The sequence below is a fragment of the Labrus mixtus genome, chromosome 18, assembly GCF_963584025.1.
Source record: "Labrus mixtus chromosome 18, fLabMix1.1, whole genome shotgun sequence".
NCBI classification, from domain to species: domain Eukaryota; kingdom Metazoa; phylum Chordata; class Actinopteri; order Labriformes; family Labridae; genus Labrus; species Labrus mixtus.
The window spans coordinates 732,326-747,528 of record NC_083629.1 but is presented as its reverse complement, the minus strand read 5'-3'; positions in this window follow the sequence as shown (position 1 = coordinate 747,528).

The following is a 15,203-nucleotide window of genomic DNA, read 5'->3' as shown; positions in this document are numbered from 1 at the left end:
AGTTCAGTCTACTGAAACTCCATACTGAATAGTACGTACTGCATACTGAACTGTGACAATTCGGAAAATATTTATGTAGCCTAGCCTAGTAGCCTAGATTCTTCTTCTTCTTCTTTAGTTATATTAGTGTAGACTTATAACAAAACTATTAGATTGAGCCGACATTGTTTATTGTAATTTATAATTTCAGTTAATTTATTGTAATTTTTGCAACAGGGTGTCCTAAATTAATGCAAAGACAAGCATAATATTGTTGAACATCAGAGCACCAAAAAGTGTATTTTTTATTGTTGAATTGAGATTTTACAAAGACATCAAAAGTAGAAAAATAAGAAATAAATATTAACAGCGAAAAGTTGTCTGCAACATGATTTAATATTATTTTGTTTTTTCAACAGTCCCTGTAAATATAAAACACTTTACAATAAATAAACATATATTTGATCCTCAATACACATTTGAAGTTGTTAACGTCTGTATGACGATATTAAATGTCTATCTTAGTTGGAGCAGTGTTTGAACTGACAGGTTGCTTCATCCATGACGACCAGACACAAGAGGCGTTGCATGTAATCCGAAAGTCGGTATCGGTGCACACTGGTGGAGGGTTTTATAACCCACTACTCTCTCTCAGCTTGAGGTGGGCGGAGTCTGTATTAAAATGATGATGTCACATGTTTCTTTAAGCCAATCAGGACTCAGATGTGATCTGAGAACGTGGTGCTCTTTCCTCTTCATTTCCTGAATCAGTTCTGAATCTACAACCTCCTCATGTTTCTACAACCTCCTCATGCTTCTACAACCTCCTCATGTTTCTACAACCTCCTCATGTTTCTACAACCTCTTCATGTTTCTACAACCTCCTCATGTTTCTACAACCTCTTCATGTTTCTACAACCTCATCATGTTTCTACAGCCTCCTTCGACAACCTCCTCATGTTTCTACAACCTCATCATGTTTCTACAGCCTCCTTCGACAACCTCCTCATGTTTCTACAGCCTCCTTCGACAACCTCCTCATGTTTCTACAACCTCATCATGTTTCTACAGCCTCCTTCGACAACCTCCTCATGTTTCTACAGCCTCCTTCTACAACCTCCTCATGTTTCTACAGCCTCCTTCTACAACCTCCTCATGTTTCTACAGCCTCCTTCTACAACCTCCTCATGTTTCTACAACCTCGTCATGTTTCTACAACCTCCTCATGTTTCTACAGCCTCCTTCTACAACCTCCTCATGTTTCTACAACCTCCTCATGTTTCTACAACCTCGTCATGTTTCTACAACCTCCTCATGTTTCTACAGCCTCCTTCTACAACCTCCTCATGTTTCTACAACCTCCTCATGTTTCTACAACCTCCTTCTACAACCTCCTCATGTTTCTACAACCTCGTCATGTTTCTACAACCTCCTCATGTTTCTACAGCCTCCTCATGTTTCTACAACCTCCTCATGTTTCTACAGCCTCCTTCTACAACCTCCTCATGTTTCTACAACCTCCTCATGTTTCTACAACCTCCTTCTACAACCTCCTCATGTTTCTACAGCCTCCTTCTACAACCTCCTCATGTTTCTACAACCTCGTCATGTTTCTACAACCTCCTCATGTTTCTACAGCCTCCTTCTACAACCTCCTCATGTTTCTACAACCTCGTCATGTTTCTACAACCTCCTCATGTTTCTACAGCCTCCTTCGACAACCTCCTCATGTTTCTACAGCCTCCTTCGACAACCTCCTCATGTTTCTACAACCTCCTCATGTTTCTACAACCTCCTTCGACAACCTCCTCATGTTTCTACAACCTCCTCATGTTTCTACAGCATCCTCGTGTTTCTACAACCTCCTTCTACAACCTCATGTTTCTACAACCTCCTTCTACAACCTCGTCATGTTTCTACAACCTCCTCATGTTTCTACAACCTCCTCATGTTTCTACAACCTCCTCATGTTTCTACAACCTCGTCATGTTTCTACAACCTCCTCATGTTTCTACAACCTCGTCATGTTTCTACAACCTCCTCATGTTTCTACAACCTCATCATGTTTCTACAACCTCCTCATGTTTCTACAGCCTCCTCATGTTTCTACAACCTCATCATGTTTCTACAACCTCCACATGTTTCTACAACCTCCTCGTGTTTCTACAACCTCCTCATGTTTCTACAACCTCCTCATGTTTCTACAGCCTCCTCATGTTTCTACAACCTCCTCATGTTTCTACAGCCTCCTCATGTTTCTACAACCTCATCATGTTTCTACAGCTTCCTCATGTTTCTACAACCTCCTCATGTTTCTACAACCTCCTCGTGTTTCTACAACCTCCTCATGTTTCTACAACCTCCTTCGACAACCTCCTCATGTTTCTACAGCCTCCTCGTGTTTCTACAGCCTCCTCGTGTTTCTACAACCTCCTCATGTTTCTACAACCTCCTTCTACAACCTCCTCATGTTTCTACAACCTCCTTCCACAACCTACTCATGTTTCTACAACCTCCTCATGTTTCTACAACCTCCTTCTACAACCTCCTCATGTTTCTACAACCTCCTCATGTTTCTACAACCTCCTCATGTTTCTACAACCTCCTCATGTTTCTACAACCTCCTTCTACAACCTCATGTTTCTACAACCTCCTTCTACAACCTCCTCATGTTTCTACAACCTCCTTCTACAACCTCCTCAGGTTTCTACAACCTCCTCATGTTTCTACAACCTCCTCATGTTTCTACAACCTCATCATATTTCTACAACCTCCTCATGTTTCTACAACCTACTCATGTTTCTACAATGTCCTCATGTGTCTACAACCTCCATCTACAACCTCCTTCTACAACCTCCTCATGTTTCTACAACCTCATCATGTTTCTACAACCTCCTCATGTTTCTACAACCTACTCATGTTTCTACAATGTCCTCATGTGTCTACAACCTCCATCTACAACCTCCTTCTACAACCTCCTCATGTTTCTTCAACCTCCACATGTTTCTACAACCTCCTCATGTTTCTACAACCTCCTTCTACAACCTCATCATGTTTCTACAACCTCCTCATGTTTCTTCAACCTCCTCATGTTTCTACAACCTCCTTCTACAACCTCGTCATGTTTCTATAACCTCCTCATGCTTCTACAACCTCCTCATGTTTCTACAACCTCCTTCTACAACCTCCTCATGTTTCTACAACCTCATCATGTTTCTACAACCTCCTCATGTTTCTACAACCTCCTCATGTTTCTACAGCCTCCTCATGTTTCTACAACCTCCTCATGTTTCTACAGCCTCCTCATGTTTCTACAACCTCATCATGTTTCTACAGCTTCCTCATGTTTCTACAACCTCCTTCTACAACCTCCTCATGTTTCTACAGCCTCCTCGTGTTTCTACAGCCTCCTCGTGTTTCTACAACCTCCTCATGTTTCTACAACCTCCTTCTACAACCTCCTCATGTTTCTACAACCTCCTTCCACAACCTACTCATGTTTCTACAACCTCCTCATGTTTCTACAACCTCCTTCTACAACCTCCTCATGTTTCTACAACCTCCTCATGTTTCTACAACCTCCTCATGTTTCTACAACCTCCTCATGTTTCTACAACCTCCTCATGTTTCTACAACCTCCTTCTACAACCTCATGTTTCTACAACCTCCTTCTACAACCTCCTCATGTTTCTACAACCTCCTTCTACAACCTCCTCAGGTTTCTACAACCTCCTCATGTTTCTACAACCTCCTCATGTTTCTACAACCTCATCATATTTCTACAACCTCCTCATGTTTCTACAACCTACTCATGTTTCTACAATGTCCTCATGTGTCTACAACCTCCATCTACAACCTCCTTCTACAACCTCCTCATGTTTCTACAACCTCATCATGTTTCTACAACCTCCTCATGTTTCTACAACCTACTCATGTTTCTACAATGTCCTCATGTGTCTACAACCTCCATCTACAGCCTCCTTCTACAACCTCCTCATGTTTCTTCAACCTCCACATGTTTCTACAACCTCCTTCTACAACCTCATCATGTTTCTACAACCTCCTCATGTTTCTTCAACCTCCTCATGTTTCTACAACCTCCTTCTACAACCTCGTCATGTTTCTATAACCTCCTCATGCTTCTACAACCTCCTCATGTTTCTACAACCTCCTTCTACAACCTCCTCATGTTTCTACAACCTCCTCATGTTTCTACAACCTCCTCATGTTTCTTCAACCTCGTCATGTTTCTTCAACCTCGTCATGTTTCTACAACCTCCTTCTACAACCTCATCATGTTTCTACAACCTCCTCATGTTTCTTCAACCTCCTCATGTTTCTACAACCTCCTTCTACAACCTCGTCATGTTTCTATAACCTCCTCATGCTTCTACAACCTCCTCATGTTTCTACAACCTCCTTCTACAACCTCCTCATGTTTCTACAACCTCATCATGTTTCTACAACCTCCTCATGTTTCTACAACCTCCTCATGTTTCTACAGCCTCCTCATGTTTCTACAACCTCCTCATGTTTCTACAGCCTCCTCATGTTTCTACAACCTCATCATGTTTCTACAGCTTCCTCATGTTTCTACAACCTCCTTCTACAACCTCCTCATGTTTCTACAACCTCCTCGTGTTTCTACAACCTCCTCATGTTTCTACAACCTCCTTCGACAACCTCCTCATGTTTCTACAGCCTCCTCGTGTTTCTACAGCCTCCTCGTGTTTCTACAACCTCCTCATGTTTCTACAACCTCCTTCTACAACCTCCTCATGTTTCTACAACCTCCTTCCACAACCTACTCATGTTTCTACAACCTCCTCATGTTTCTACAACCTCCTTCTACAACCTCCTCATGTTTCTACAACCTCCTCATGTTTCTACAACCTCCTCATGTTTCTACAACCTCCTCATGTTTCTACAACCTCCTTCTACAACCTCATGTTTCTACAACCTCCTTCTACAACCTCCTCATGTTTCTACAACCTCCTTCTACAACCTCCTCAGGTTTCTACAACCTCCTCATGTTTCTACAACCTCCTCATGTTTCTACAACCTCATCATATTTCTACAACCTCCTCATGTTTCTACAACCTACTCATGTTTCTACAATGTCCTCATGTGTCTACAACCTCCATCTACAACCTCCTTCTACAACCTCCTCATGTTTCTACAACCTCATCATGTTTCTACAACCTCCTCATGTTTCTACAACCTACTCATGTTTCTACAATGTCCTCATGTGTCTACAACCTCCATCTACAGCCTCCTTCTACAACCTCCTCATGTTTCTTCAACCTCCACATGTTTCTACAACCTCCTTCTACAACCTCATCATGTTTCTACAACCTCCTCATGTTTCTTCAACCTCCTCATGTTTCTACAACCTCCTTCTACAACCTCGTCATGTTTCTATAACCTCCTCATGCTTCTACAACCTCCTCATGTTTCTACAACCTCCTTCTACAACCTCCTCATGTTTCTACAACCTCCTCATGTTTCTACAACCTCCTCATGTTTCTTCAACCTCGTCATGTTTCTTCAACCTCGTCATGTTTCTACAACCTCCTCATGTTTCTACAACCTCCTCATGTTTCTTCAACCTCATGTTTCTACCTCCTTCTACAACCTCCTCATGTTTCTACAACCTACTCATGTTTCTACAATGTCCTCATGTGTCTACAACCTCCATCTACAACCTCCTTCTACAACCTCCTCATGTTTCTTCAACCTCCACATGTTTCTACAACCTCCTTCTACAACCTCCTCATGTTTCTACAACCTCATCATGTTTCTACAACCTCCTCATGTTTCTACAACCTACTCATGTTTCTACAATGTCCTCATGTGTCTACAACCTCCATCTACAACCTCCTTCTACAACCTCCTCATGTTTCTTCAACCTCCACATGTTCCTACAACCTCCTCATGTTTCTACAACCTCATCATGTTTCTACAACCTCCTCATGTTTCTTCAACCTCCTCATGTTTCTACAACCTCCTTCTACAACCTCGTCATGTTTCTACAACCTCCTCATGTTTCTACAACCTCCTCATGCTTCTACAACCTCCTCATGTTTCTACAACCTCATCATGTTTCTACAACCTCCTCATGTTTCTTCAACCTCCTCATGTTTCTACAACCTCCTTCTACAACCTCGTCATGTTTCTACAACCTCGTCATGTTTCTACAACCTCCTCATGTTTCTACAACCTCGTCATGTTTCTACAACCTCCTCATGTTTCTTCAACCTCGTCATGTTTCTTCAACCTTGTCATGTTTCTACAACCTCGTCATGTTTCTACAACCTCCTCATGTTTCTTCAACCTCGTCATGTTTCTTCAACCTCCTCATGTTTCTACAACCTCCTCATGTTTCTACAACCTCATCATGTTTCTACAACCTCCTCATGTTTCTACAACCTCCTTCTACAACCTCCTCATGTTTCTACAACCTCCTCATGTTTCTTCAACCTCATGTTTCTACAACCTCCTTCTACAACCTCCTCATGTTTCTACAACCTCCTCATGTTTCTACAACCTCCTTCGACAACCTCCTCATGTTTCTAAGGCCTCCTCATGTTTCTACAACCTCCATGTTTCTAAAACCTCCGTCTACAACCTCCTCATGTTTCTACAACCACCTCATGTTTCTACAAGCTCCTGAGTGTTTGAAAGACTTGAAAGAGCGCATCGAGAAGAGACGGAAATAAACTGAGTGTACAGAAATGTCACCTGACAGGATTCAGGAGGTTTACGAGAACACACACCTCATGATTTTTATCTGTGTGAGTGAGTGTGAGTGCGTGTGTCTGTGAGTCTTCACTCTCAGTCTTCACTCTTCACTAGGACACCTGAGGCCGTTGGCTGCACGCGCTGCTGCTCATCTCCATAACCCGGAGGAGGTCAGTGCATCCGCGCGATGTGACATAAATGAAGATCAGACGGTTCACGGTAAGAATTCTTCTTCTACTACTACTTGTCTTCAAGTCTCAACACTCAGTGTTTACAGATCTCAGCAGGCTATAAACGGAACAGAAACATAGATATGAATACTTCTACTCTTCCAAAGTGATGCACCGGGTGTGAGTGATACCTTTTTACCACGTTAAAAAAAACAAAAATAATAATAATACATTTACGAGAATAAACTTGTACATTTACGAGATGAAACTCGTAACTTTCCGAGTTTAATCTCGTAAGTTTACGAGGTCGAGACCAGCCTGCGTGAAAATGATGAAAGTAGAACCCTTAAAGTCTTTAAAGAATGAAAGAATAAAGTCGTTATTTTAGTCTATATCAGAAGAGCAGCAGCATCCTGTTCTCAAATGACAAACATGGAGCATCTTGTCCTAAAGGTTTCACTAATAAGGAAATAGGATACTTCCTTGTGTAGTCGGAACAGGACAAACTGTCTCTGCACATGAGATACTTTAATAAGGCAGACCGATAACAGACACAAATAGTTGTGTTGGGGCTTTACTTATGCAGATATGAAACTACACATGCTTTTGGCACATCATCTTCACATTGTCATAAAATATCAGCACCTTGAAAAGATACTGCAAGAAACTGAAGAAAGAACCACACTGACTTGGAGGAAGTTGTCTGCAGAGGAAAATACTTTAAGAGTTCTACTTTCATCATTTTGCGCAGGCTGGTCTCGAACTCATTAATTTACGAGATTATTCTCGTAAATTTATGACAGGTGTTCAATTCCAAACACGACCATCAGAAGTGTTCAGGTGTGTTTAGGTATGATTGTTTTATTTTGAAGGCCAGAATGTGCTGAGGGATGCTCTTTGTGTTCGGGGATTTAGAACGATCTGTGAGTGACAGCGATGGATCTGAGCTCACAGTTGAACACATTTTCAGAATAGTTTTTTTTAAACGAGGGAAAACTGAAATTTGTTGTTGTGTCAGTTCCTCAAAGCAGCCAATGAGAGAGAGGGAGAGAGGGGGAAAGGGAGCGAGAGAGAGAGAGAGAGAGAGGGATATAGGGAGAGAGAGAGAGGGAGAGGGAGCTGCCGTTTTTCAACAGGCAGCTTGTGCAGGGACCGCCAGCAGCCTTTCGGGGAAGCCTCTGGGCCAAAGAACTCAGTCCACCTCGACTCCCTGACTCCTGATAGAGACCGGACGTTCAGGACCTTCACACACACCTGGTATATGGTCTTTTCTCCATTTCCTGAAAGTTATCCAGGTGAATGGTTGTGAGGGACAGCAGCTGACTAATTATAAAGGAATTAAAAAACAGCGGCCAGCTGTTTGAAGGCATGAAATCTGTACACAAAGCCCTCGCACCACCTTATATCACAATGAAAATACACCAGTAATCACAAACAACTGCTCTCTTAAATTATAACAGAATTTATTTAAACAAAGCAACATCAATCCAAAATCAATGAACTTAATCAAACAAATAACTACTATAAACTAATCTAAGCAAACAAACATTATCAAGCAAGGCTTGTGGAAGAGGTGTAAATGGAGTTGTGTGTGTGTGTGTGTGTGTGGATGAGAGAGAGAAAGGAGGGGGAGAGAGGTGGGACGATGGCGTCGTACCCACGTGGTCGCCCTTCCGATGGCGCACACCTAACAAAGACCTAGCGTGGTCTATTGTCTAAAAGAGGCCGAGTTCGGCCCTACACGATCTGTGTCTCTGAGGCGTCTGAATGGCCGCGAGTGTACAGATCTCTATGTGTGAGTGTGTGTAGCCTATGTGTGTAATGGCGCGGATGTGGAGTTAGTCTCCAGATGTGCGTCTACACGGGAATATGTGTGTGTGTGTGAGTGTGTGTGTGTGTGTGTGTGTGTGTGTGTGTTAGTTAGAGGAGGAGAAAAGAAAGAGAGAAATGCCTGACTGAAGAGGCCGGATCACAGTCCCAATCCCGCGCCACAACTCGCAAGGGAACAATTCCCTTCATTCACAGAAACAAACCAATGGCCGAATTCAAGTTAATACGGCTTACACTGGCCTTTCTGATCAGAAGAGTAATACCCGGTTATAACGCTGTTACGCTAAACACATATAGGACGCAGCGGTCCGAAACGGGAACAAGAGTTTTAAACAGGTAAAACTCAGGACGCGGCAGTCCAACAAAGATAAAAATTACAGTTTCTGCATCAATCAAACAATTGTTAAAAACACTCTCTAAAGCTAATTCTGCCCAGACCTAATCAAGCCTCACTTGTGAATCGCTTTGCCCGCGATTGGTGAAGGAAAAAGTCCGGCGATAAAACAGATCTTCTGTCCGTCCAGGTGCAGAGGCGTCTGATGGCGGCGAGGGTCCCTTACGGCCCGAGTGGAAAGATGTCCGTTGATGTCCTTTCGTTGCAGGACGGAATAAGACCGTTATCGTTTTGATAATCTGTTATAGTCTGACGCTCTCCGAGAAACTGAGATGCGTTCACTGGACAATCCGAGCTCGGAATTCAGAACACTGCCGGCCGCGGATTACCTGCGCGCCAAAACTTAAAACAAAGGAAGATTGTTGCAGGAAACAGGAGGTGAGCTTGTGTCTCCGAACACTTGAAGTCAGCGCGTGGAAAGAGAGAGAGCAATGGAAGTCTCAGAGTTTTGTCACCTGGCCGCCTTCCTGTGGGGTCTCACTCAGGTTCCGGTCCCCCCTTTACATCACACGTAGGTGTGAAGTACTGCAGGGGATTCTCCTTTTAGGCCTCTTTGTGATCTCAGTGAATCACTCAAATGAGGCTTCTCACAGAGGTGCAGGCCCAAGTCCATTGTTTGACTGTCCTAAGCCTGCGTGGCCCAACATCCCCCCTTTGTCCTGAAAAATGGGAATGTGGATCACAGTCTTTAGGGCAATGAGGGCCAACAGTCCATGTGTTAGGAGACAAACGTTCAAATAGTTAGTGAGCAAAAGTCCATACATTTTGAGAGGCATTCGGTCTGAGCAGACACTGAGGCAAAGTCTGGGCAGACTGTCTCACTATGTCTAAAGCTAGGCATAAAACATAACCAGGCATTAGCAAAGCTTTGCTACTCAAGAAACATTCTTTGATGAAAAGGTAAAAACAAATAAGGTAACATGAAGGTAAAGTAGAGAGGAGGAAAGGGTAAGAAAGAACAGTGGAGGTTATAGGTGTTGTTGTTAGGACTTACTCCTAGAGTAGGCCGGAGTCTACCAGTGGAGTGGTCTTAGTCTGTGTGAAACGCGGCTGAACGAGCATGATTAGGTCTAGTTTGGCCTGCAGTTTCCTAATGTATTTATACATTACATATGCCACCACGGCCCGTGATGATCCAGCCACTAAGCAGGAGCCCTAGTGCAATCTCACTAATAGGCTGGCTTTGTCTAGGTACCGGCCTAATCATTTGACTAAATTTGGTGGTGAGTCCAGTCGGTTTAAGGCTGAACTGAATCAATTTAGTCCCCCCAGCTCTGAGTTGCTGTTGCAGGGTTGTGTCAAGTGTGATATTGTAACCCTTAAATGTGTCCATAATCTCGATCTCCATGTCATGCCGGGATGGGTCAAGGTGATGGTGGACAATGTCATTAATGTGCACAGTGGCTCCCTGGGGGACAGTCATGAAGACTGTCTGATTTGGTAAAGTTAATTTAGTGACTGTATCATGGCGGTCGTAAGACATTAAAACTTCGGTGACAGGCGTGCTGACGAGCCACCGATATCCTGCTCTTTCTACTTTGGTTTCGGCTTCCTCGTCTCGTGTAGACATACTACCCTGACATTTCTGTTCAGGGGAGTCAGTCCTCAAACCACAGAGGTAGGTGGTGACATCCCTAATAAAGGGGTTGCTTGGGCAAACCCAGTGGATGTCCTTAGTTTTAGTGCACATGTTTAGGTTGGGAATGAGGTAGAGTGAAGGATCTTCATCATGGTATGCGATGGTGGATGGTGTTTTGAGATATACAACATTCAATATAGATTTCATTCCATATATATTCTGTCGTTCTATAACAGGGAGGTTAAGAATAAAACCTATTTCTAGATTTTCAGGATCTACCGCAATGGGGACTGCACTACCAAGGCTGTATGCTAGGTGTACCTGTGAGGGTTGTACCACAGTGGTAGTGGCTGCTTTCAGTATCTGTTCTACAAGGTTCAAGGAAACCAGGTAGGCTGGGATCTTTCCCCCACAAGACTATTTACTGATAAGCTCACTTCTCGAATCAGATCCTGCATCAAGTCCCTTATTACCCTTACATAGGTGATATCTTCCTTTACAACTACTGACAGGGTGTCTAGAGCATGCAAGGTGTTGTTAAGGAGGGTCGAGTGTAAGTTAACGGTCACTATGGTACCCTGGATGGTTTTTCCAAGGTCTTGTAGCTGTTCTTGTTGTGAAAAGAGTCTCTGTCTGATCTCTGGCATTTCATCATCAAGTTCACTCATATGTCTCTGGAGGGTGCTGAGGCTGACTGTGTTAGCAGCGGAGAGGCCAACAGAGAATAATGACCTGATGGCAGAGGCAGCAGCCAGCAGACCGCCGAGGAACCGTTTTGGCCGTTGTTTCCCGCTGAGGTTTTCTTCAGTAGCTCCTCAGCTCTGACACGTTGGTGGGGGCCTTGATGTCTTGGATGGCTCGGATCCTCCCCGCTTGGGGTTCGATGCCCTCAGCCCCTACTTTCAGACCAACGTACTCAACCTTGATGCGGCACCATTGGCCCTTGGCAATCGCCAGTTTGGCGCCTGCATTAGAGTTGGTTGAGTACATGGCGGATCTCGGCCAGGTGTTCATCGAATGAACAGCTTCTCATCAGGATGTCATCCACATAAATGAGGTTACCACGTGCTGCGGCGTCGCTCATTGCCTTGTGGAGGAAGATGTTGAACTCGGCTGGGGAGTTTGAGTACCCAAGGGGCAACGGTTCCAGGTGTACTGACGGTTGCCGAAAGAGAAGGCCAGCTTGTACTGGTCGGCTGGATCCACCCTCATGGTCCAGAAACCATTGGCCACGTCCATGGTTGAGAAGAAGCGAGCCCCCTTTACTTTGGACAGTTCTTGATCCAAATGGATCATAGGCCAGCGGGAAAGCGGGACTTGTTTGTTTAGTGGACGGTAGTCGATGGTCAAGCACCATTTTCCAGTAGGTTTCAGCACTGGCCAGATGGGGGAGTTGTACGTTGAGTTACACTCCCTTATGATCTGCTTCTCAAGCAGCTTGTCCAAGATTTCCTGGATAGACTCGTATGCCGCCAATGGGATTTTGCACTGACGTACAAATGTTGGTGGGGATATGTTGGAATATGCACTGTGTGAAGGTTGGTGACTCCACAGTCCTGGGAGTCACGTGAAAAGATTGACTGGAAGTCACGGAATAAACTCCGAAGTGCGTTTTTCTGGTCTTCGGTGGTTAGTGCATCTGTCTTTCCTATTTGCTGTTCGATCTCTGACTCGAACAGGTTCGGGGTTGGAGCCATTTGGTGTTGTGCCTGCCGGCTGTGCGGCCAAGGCATATACAACCATGTCCCCTTCATCGCTCAAGGAGGCGCTACAGATGGCTTCATCCTGCAACATCTCATGGCGAGCGATTTTGATCATATTAGTCGGGAAAGTGAAACTGACTTGACTGGAAGGGTCAATCCTGCTCAAGGACGGGGGAAGCTCCCCGATGACAGGTATAGTCAGTTCAAAGTCGTGAAACGAAATGTCGATCGGCATCCCGAGTGGTTGCCGAGCTTCCACCTGAACAGCGGTATGGGTGAGATTTTGGACAAGCAGATAGGTCGATCGGTTGTCCAATTCAAGAAGGGGGGTTCCACACATCGTTAGGTTGAGTTTCCCAAAGTAAGGCAGAGGCTGAAAGAAGGCTTGACAGCCGGGTATCTTCTGTCCCTTAGGGATCATGAGACGGATGGGGACACCTGCTGTCCTTCCGGTATGATTACCTGCATCTCACTAGCCACTTGACATGCCCTCGGAATGGTCTGGTCTGACTTCAGGTGTTCAGGCTCAGTGTTCGGGAGACCAAGGTCAGCCCCAGCCTGGGCCTACAGAATCTTGTTGACCGTATCCAGCTGGGCACCAAGTCTGACAAGCAGATCCGCCCCCATGAAGAATGGGGCTTGGAGATGTGGGGTCACGCTGACAACGTGAGTGACTCTCTTCTTCCCCAGTTGGATGGAAAGCGTGCATACCCCAAGGGATTTAAGAAGAGTTTGTGGGGAGTCTGCGGACAAGATGCGGTGACTCCAAGGTACAGATCCTGGTACAGGTCATGACTTATTGCTGATTTTTCGAGTGTCAGCATAGCTTCTAAAATTTTGCGACCATCCAACCGGACTTCTCCGACCAAAAGGGGGCAGTACAGTGATGAGTTGGTGCTCCTTAATGAGCAAAGAAATGACTGATGTGCCTGGAATGGAATTGACACAACCACTGGGGGTGGAGCCGGTTGAGGGAGGTCAGCCCTGGGGCCTGGCTCAAAAGGGGGCATAAGCATGGGTATGGTAGCGCCCGACCTTCTGACGACGGCCACCTGTCCCCCTCCGGGGTTTTGAACGCTATCGTGCGAGAATGGCTTGGGTACATTTACCTGAGCCCAAATATGTCCCCGTTGACAGTCGATTAGAGGTGCCACCCGATCCAAGAGGTCTTGACCAATGAGAAGTGGTTCTGTATCAAGGAGGCAGATGTAAACTGGGTGGACCAGTGTCATTTCCCGAAAAGAGAGATCGACCCAAGAGCGGCGGGTGATCGGTGAGATGTCTTGGGTGTAACTGGTGATGCTGACATTGCAGTTCTCAACCTGTAGAGGTTTACCTAAGGAGAGCATTGTTCGGGCAAGTTTAGCAAAGGTCTCTCGACACATTAAACTTATTTCGGCACCTGAGTCAAGTAGGGCTAGTGTGTTGACACAACCCCCTAGCGCTACTGAAGTGTAGATCCGTCTGGCCTTGTCCTTACGGCAAGGTCTTCCAGAAAAGTCAAGAAGGTGGGGGAAATGTCAGGCGGGGGAACTCCAGGGGGCCCTCTGGGCTCCTTTGGCTCCCTCCCCCATCCCACGAAGTAGACTTTAGTGGTGACAGGGGACGGACCCTGGGTTAGTCACGCTGACCTCGGGTCTGAATCAGGTTTCCTCTGATGGTCAGGGGGTGCGGATGGTTGATGGGAGGTTCCCATCTGTGTCATCACATCTGTCATGCACTGGCGAATCATTTCCACCATCTCCGTGTTTGTATTTTTGCCCTCAGCGGACTCGTAGGGCCTACCGCCAAACCTACCCTTCCTTCTGGGGTTTGATCATTTCTGAAATTCCCTCTTGGTCTGGTGTGATTTTGTTGCGGTGGCCAATACTTAGACTGTGATTTGTTCCAACCTTCGTCACTTTGACTCTGCTGCCCACCCGGTGGGCGAGGCGGTCCCGAGTATTGTGGTTTGGTTATCGTCTTGGGGCACGGTAGTTCGTCGCCCTCAAGTGCTAGCGAGTCGCCTTCTGGTGTTGTGATTTCCAGGACCCTGTGGCTGCTCTCTGGCTTCCTGGACTCCGGGCGCAGACGTGTTTCCCACACTACTTGCACGTATCTCCTCATTTCCTGCATAGTTAGGCTACGGTCTCTACAATGCATGGTGACATCGTATCGCACGCTGTCGTGCAGGTTGTGTGTGAACAACGCTTTGAAGGCTTGATCTTCTTCCTTGGAAGTAGGCAGCCCTTCGGCGCCTGTAGTACTCCTTGGGGGCCTCCTGCTTCTTATGCACAACACTGAAAGCTCCAAGGGTAGCTGCTGCTGAGTCTGTGTAGACTGAATATTCTTCCTGCAGAGCCCTGCAGAGTGCAGGGTAGTACTGACGGACCTTGAATGGGAGTGTCTCCATGAACACACGAACCGTCCTAGTTGAAGTTTCCCAAATCAGTTTTAGTTTTTCACGCGAAAGAGACCTTACTCATTGCTATGTTACAAAGATCCGGCCTATCCATCATGAGCACTTTAGCAAAGCAGCAAAAGTTACAGTGGTAAGAAAAAACTGCCTTATTAAAAGGCAGAAATCTTCGGCCGGATCCCCGGCTCATGACGAAACAGTCTTCACAGGCCTAGACTGCGCCGGGCTTGGAAAGGGATAGGGGGAGAGATGGGATAAGATGCAGGAAGAGGGATAGAGAGCAAGGGGGTGGGGGGAGGTAGACCATCCATCAGCAATCCGGTGGGGAGGGGAGGGGATGTGGGGGGGTTTCAGTCTGCAGGGCGGCCCCCCCTCTCGCCTGCGTTCATCTGCTCTCTTTTACATTATG